Source organism: Tupaia chinensis, unplaced genomic scaffold, assembly GCF_000334495.1.
Source record: "Tupaia chinensis unplaced genomic scaffold, TupChi_1.0 Scaffold000288_2, whole genome shotgun sequence".
Classification (NCBI taxonomy): domain Eukaryota; kingdom Metazoa; phylum Chordata; class Mammalia; order Scandentia; family Tupaiidae; genus Tupaia; species Tupaia belangeri.
Genome location: NW_006159773.1, coordinates 4,779,425 through 4,785,543, shown reverse-complemented (window position 1 = coordinate 4,785,543; position 6,119 = coordinate 4,779,425). Strand labels below are relative to the sequence as shown.

The 6,119-nt window shown below is 41.7% G+C and overlaps 1 pseudogene; it reads right to left on the bottom strand.

The window, feature by feature from the left end:
- Positions 1–286: 286 nt before the first annotated feature.
- Positions 287–1,556, bottom strand: LOC102488662 (histone-binding protein RBBP4 pseudogene; annotated as a pseudogene).
- Positions 1,557–6,119: the final 4,563 nt, after the last annotated feature.

Sequence of the window (6,119 nt, the reverse complement as noted above, 5' to 3'; positions counted from 1 at the left end):
ACAAGAAAAATAATCACACATAATATTCCCCTTCCTGTGGCTACTTTAGACCTGGATTTGTTACCAGAAAATTCCTGAAGAAAATTTAAATATAAGTCTGTGGCTTTGCTAAATTAAGCCCCCCAGCTCGTATTTAGAAAACACCCACTGTTCGGGGTAAGAGTATTGGTGATACCTGTCATAGAGGGATAGTAGATCGAACGTATGTCTCAAAACCAGTGTTAAACCAATCGCAGAGCTGAGAGGAAAAAGGGCGAGTCTAAAATCACAAGAAGTGCAGATATATCTAGGACCCTTGGCCTTCTGGATCCACGCTTCCTTCAGGGTCTTCATTATCAATGTTCTCAGCCATCTGCCACACCTGCGTGATATTGTCTTCTGATACAGAGCAAATCACCCAAGGTTTGTTGGGATTCTACGAGAAATCAGATATCCTGGCAAGTGTGACCACCGTGAATAAACAACAACTCCGGTGGTCCATCCTCTGCATCTTCTGGGGACTGTTCCTCTCCAATTTTACTTAAATCACAGACATTCAGTCTCCGATCAGTACCACTGAAAGCCAAAATAGTCTCATTGCGAGGTGACCACTGAACCTGGAATATTTCATCCTTATGGGATTCAAAGGAATGCAACTTCAGATTCCTCAGATCCCACCGGGCATCGGTCTTTTCAGCCAATCCTGTGACAACAATGAATTCACTATAAGGGTTGAAAGAGAGGCAGTTCACTTCAGCAGTGTGAGCATCAACTGAGTGGCTTGGTTTGGAAGCCTTGTTTGGACACGTATCCCATATCATAAGTTTCTGATCATCAGCAACTGATCCAAAGTGAGACTTACAGAGCAGACGCCAGGAGACATCCACCACCGCCATGTGCCCTGTAAAGACGGTCTTTGCACCCAGCACTTTCCCTTCCTTTGGAACGACACCCATGTCCCACAGGCAGATGGTGTGGTCATCGGAAGCACCAAGCAAGTGCCCACTGAGATTCGGGTTCCAAGAAAGTCCATAGCCTTCCTTCTCGTGTCCATGGAGACGCAAGTCTGGATTGCACCCTCCAGAAGGGTCTGGCTTAGAAGGATGTTTTGTATAGTCAAAAACAGGCACATCACTGGATGGAGTTTTTGTTGCAATGATACATGGGTTCTAGGGCATATAACAGGACCTGTTTACTTCTCCTTCATGGTTGATCTTGATTTCTATTTCAATTTTTCCACTAACTGAACCAAAACCTCCAAATTCTCCTTTCTCACCATCGTAGTGTGATACATCAAACTGAGCATCATCATTAAGGAGCTGCACGCTGGCTCTCCACGCTGCACGCCGGTGGTTTTGCTCATCCGAGGTGTGCGTCCCTAGGACAAGTCAATGAATGCTGAAATCTTTCCCTTCAGGTCTGGTTACATCTGGAAGCCACTGAGCACTTAGGCTGGGCCATTCCAGAGCATGGGTCATCACCAAGTCATAAAGAAAAGGAGTGTTCTTTTCCCATATTTTGTACTCCTCGTTGATCACACGTTCTTCCACTGCATCGTCAAAGTCTGCTTACTTGTCTGCCAGGGCGGGCAGGCAAGCCGGGGAGATCCCCAGTAGAGCAGCCTTCCGGGAGGGGCAGGGAGGCCACCGAGCGCTCTCTGCGAGGCCTCTTACTGTTTCCTGAGGCCCCTCACAAAAATCTCGCTTTTTTTTTTTAAAGATTAACTTTTCAGGGTCAGCAGATAGTGTGGTGGTTAAAGTGCTGGACTCCCACATGGAGTCCAACCATGGTTCAAATCCTGGACCTGGCAGTTTAAAACTGACACCAGGTGCACGTGTGTACATGCCCAAAATCCCAAGAGGAGAATAAAAGAGAAGGAATTATGGCGTGGTCACCCCCCGAGGTGGTGATTTCTCACTTTTTCTCTCTCCAACTGTCTCTCTAGTGAGTGCACACATCCTATGGCAAATATCTCTCAAAAAAAAAAGATTAACATTTTTCCGTCGAATGATTTCTACGTCTTTGTGGAAAATAAGTTGTCAAAATACATATGGATATATTTCTAGATTCTCTTATCTGTTACTTTAATCTCATTGTCTCTATGCCACACCATAAAGTCTTAATTACTAAAGCTTTATAATGAGTATTAAGTTCAAATAATATTAGTTCCCCAACTTTGTTCTTCTTTTTCACATTTGTTTTGCTATTTTAGGTCCTTGCTTCCACATGAATTTTAGAACCAGTTTGTTGATTTATTCAAAATAGCATGCTGGCATTTTGATTGAGGTTTCATTGAATTTATCAGTGAACTTGGGAAGAATTGACCTCTTAATACTGAGACTTCTTATCATGAGCACAGCGTGTTCCTTCACATATTAGGTTTTCTTTAATTCCTCTCAGCGATGTTTTTTTAATTTTCAGAATATAAGTTGGAATAGTGAGAGATCAGGCACTTGTCCTAGTTCTGTGTGAATACCAGGCACTGTTCCCTCTTAACCCTTTATGGCCTCACTAGTAGCTTCACCATGCACATACACTGATCAGGGCTCTGCTCAACCCTCAAGGGGATTGCTGTGGTTTGAATGTCCCCCAGAATTCATGTGTTGAGATATGGTCATGATAGGATTAAGTGGGTGAAAACTTAATCTAACTATTGTGTTGAAAGATGGGGGCTTTAGTAGAAGATTAGGATTAAGGTTATTAGGGTGCATGATTGATTCCTGATGGGGTTATAAGAAGAGAGAATGAGATCTGAATGAAGAGACACACGGACACAGACACCCCTGTTCTCTCAGGATGTGATACCCTCTGTGGCTTCAAGACCTGTCCAATAGGAAGACTCTTATCAGATGTAGCCCTTGGGCCTTGGGCCTCTTAGCTATGAGCTAAGTAAACATCTATTCTTTTTTTTTTTTTTTTTTTTCCTATAGGGTGCGTGCGCTCGCCAGAAAAACAGAGAGAAATAGAGAGCTAGAAAGTGAGAAATCACCCCCCAGAGGGATGGCCACGCTGCAATTCCTTCTCCTCCATTCTCCTCTTGGGATCTTGGGCATGCACGCACACGCACCCAGTGTGAGTTTAAGCCACTGGATTCAGGACTCGAACCGCGGTTGACTACATGGGAGTTCAGCGACGTAGTCATTATGCTAACTGCTTGTCCCAAACCTCTATTCTTTTAAATTACCCAGTCTCAGATACTTTCTCTCATTAGCATCAGAACAGACTAGACCGAGGACCCTCTGCAGAGCTCTGGGCTTGTCTGTGTACCTTCCTTCTCTCTGATGTTCTGTTCTGTGAACTCTGATGACTTTGTTCTTCACAGACTCCCAGCTCTGTGTCATCAGCTTTAGGAAACCACTGGGCTCGAATGGCTTTGTCCTTCCTTCACTGTAGACTGCAAGTACTCTCATGCCAGTTAACTCCATGGCAACGCAGAAAAACATTTTGGCATTGATTTTCAAAGTACTAAAAAGCATCATTTTGTATATTTTTTTCTCATTTCTCCCCTGTCCACTCTCTGGTCTCCTGAGACTTAGTTAAATATAAGTGTAAGATCTGCTGTTGTCCCACAGGTCCCCGAGATTTTCATCTTCTGTGCCCCCTTTTTCCTCTCACTACTTTATTAAGTTAGATAAATTATACTGATTTATCTTCAAAGTTACTTGTCCTTTCTCCTGCTCTCTCCATTCTGCTGCTAAACCCATCCAGTGTATGTTACATCAAATATTGTACTTTTAATGATAGAATTTCCATTATGTTCTATTTCTATCTTATTTCTTGGTTCCATTTTTATCTTTTCATTCATGATAAACAGATTTCCCTTTATCTTTTCAGCATAATTGTTTATCTGTTTTAAGATCCTGCCTAACATTACCAACATGTGCTTATTTAGGGTTCAGTCTCCCCTGTATTTTCCTTGGACAGTGAATCAGGGGCTGGGCTCATAGCCTACTAGCTAAGGGAGCCAGAGCCCAGAGGCTGATCATGGTTTCAATCCCAGCCTGGTGGTTCAAAAATCATGCTGGGCTTTTGCACCTCAAATCCCAACAGGATGGAGAAATATTATAGGATGACCATGCTCCCTTGGAGGAATTCTTTCTCCTTTCTTTCTCTGTCTCTCTCTCTGGCAAGTGCATGCACACCCCTCTGGCAATTACAAAAAAAAGAAAAGAGAAAAGCAAAGCAAAGCAAAGAAAATAAAAGAAAAAAAAAAGAAAAGAAGAAAAAGAAAGGGACTCATATTTGGGGCCAGGTGATAGTGCAGTGGTAACACCATTAGACTACAGGAGAAAAATCTTGGGCTCACAACCTGGGACCTCCTTGGGTATAGCAAGCATGCGTGCCTATGATCTAGGCTGGCTGGGACTAGGGGTGAAAGTCAGTGTGGAGACTACTGGGTGGGTGTGCCTTTCTTTCTGTCTCTCTTTCTCTATAGCTCTTACTCTCTCAGAAGAAAACTTTAAAACAATGGGTCATATTTCCCTGACAGTCTTTAGTGAGTATTAATAATTTGGGATTGCACCCTGGACATCATTAATTCTCTCATTTAGAGACTCTGGGTTCTACTACATTTCTCCAAATGAAGATGGATTTTGTTTTGTAGGTAATTAACTTGGTTTAGCTCAAACTGAACATATGCGGCTTGGCGTCTGTTTTGCGTATGTATGAATAAGGGTCAACTGCAGATTTTCTTTCAAAGATTACACATAGAATTGGGGGGGGGTCACCTTTCCTTGCTCTTTTCTTGGATTTTTCTTTCACTCTCCAGAACCTCTGATACCTCTGAATGCTGTCCTTTGTTTCTTTGGGCCAGAAAATTTACATGTTTTCTCTACTGGTTTATCTACTCAGTGTGGTGCCAATTTAAGACTGTCTGTATGTTAAAAAACATTTTAAAAGGGATTAAATAGTGGAAAGGAGTTCCTTCTTCCAATGGCATCTACCTCCCCCTCCCCACCCTCCAGAACCTGCCTGATTTTGCTCACTCTCGTGTCTTCAGGTAGCTATAGCTGGGTTTGTAGGTGTTGCCTGGAGAATGGTCAGTCTAGTAGTAAGTTACTGGGGTTCACACTGGCAATGGGCACCACCAGCAATGTAGTTCTTGAAGTTTCCTGCTGTTCTCTGTACTCCCTCTGCTTCCTTTGAAGATTTTCTCATATTTACTTGTTTGAGACACTTTCATGTTAAAGACTTTTCTTAAATATCTTGTGATCCTAGATGTCCTTCTGTTTTTAAAAGTGTTGCGCTAAAATGCGTAATAAGCCACAATGGTGGCTTATTAAGTAGTAGAACTATCATAATTGTCACTGCTGAAATGTTTTTGGTTATTTTGGTGGAGGACCCTCGAAAGTGCCTATCTGCCAGTCTTTTTCAGGAAGTTGGTCAGTATATGGTCATATATCTTCTGATAGCATTTCAAACTAGCAATGCATTAACCCAAGGTCATTATTAATCATATGGCTATAGAGCTTGAATGAAGTTCCTTCTTCAAATATATTGAATATACTTTATTTACACTGCCCTGTGATAGTCTCAGCGAATATTTGCCTATTGACTGAAGTAGTTCTTTCAGTTTGAGTAACAAAAACAAATAAATACAAACAGAAACCCATGAAACCTTAAAAGCTGTTTTAGGCGCTGGATGATGGTGTAACATCCTAATCACCTTTATTTTCTTAAGGACTTTATCTCACCTCCATAAGAGAAGATTTTTACATGTCTTCTATGTTCTGGTCACTGAACTACACTTATTTTGTCAAATAGATCTTAGTCTTTCACATTTTTGTGATTGTACACAGAATGTTCTTTTTTCCTAAAGTACTTTTTTTTTTTCAATTCAGCCACTTGCCTTCTACTTTCCCAATGTTCTTTTTTCCTAAAGTACTTTTTTTTTTCAATTCAGCCAAAAGCCTTCTACTTTCCCGTAAAGTTCAGCACAGTGATCTCTGTGAGAGCCCCTGACTTCTCCTGCTGTTCCTATCAAGAATGGTCCATTTACTTCTAAAACACTTATTGTTGTTCCTTCTGATAACATGTTTCTATGTCTGCCTTACTAGTTTGCAGATTCTATAATGGCAGGGGCTCACATATTTTATCAAACTGTCTTACCAACACCAGCATCTCCGCATATGATCAAGATC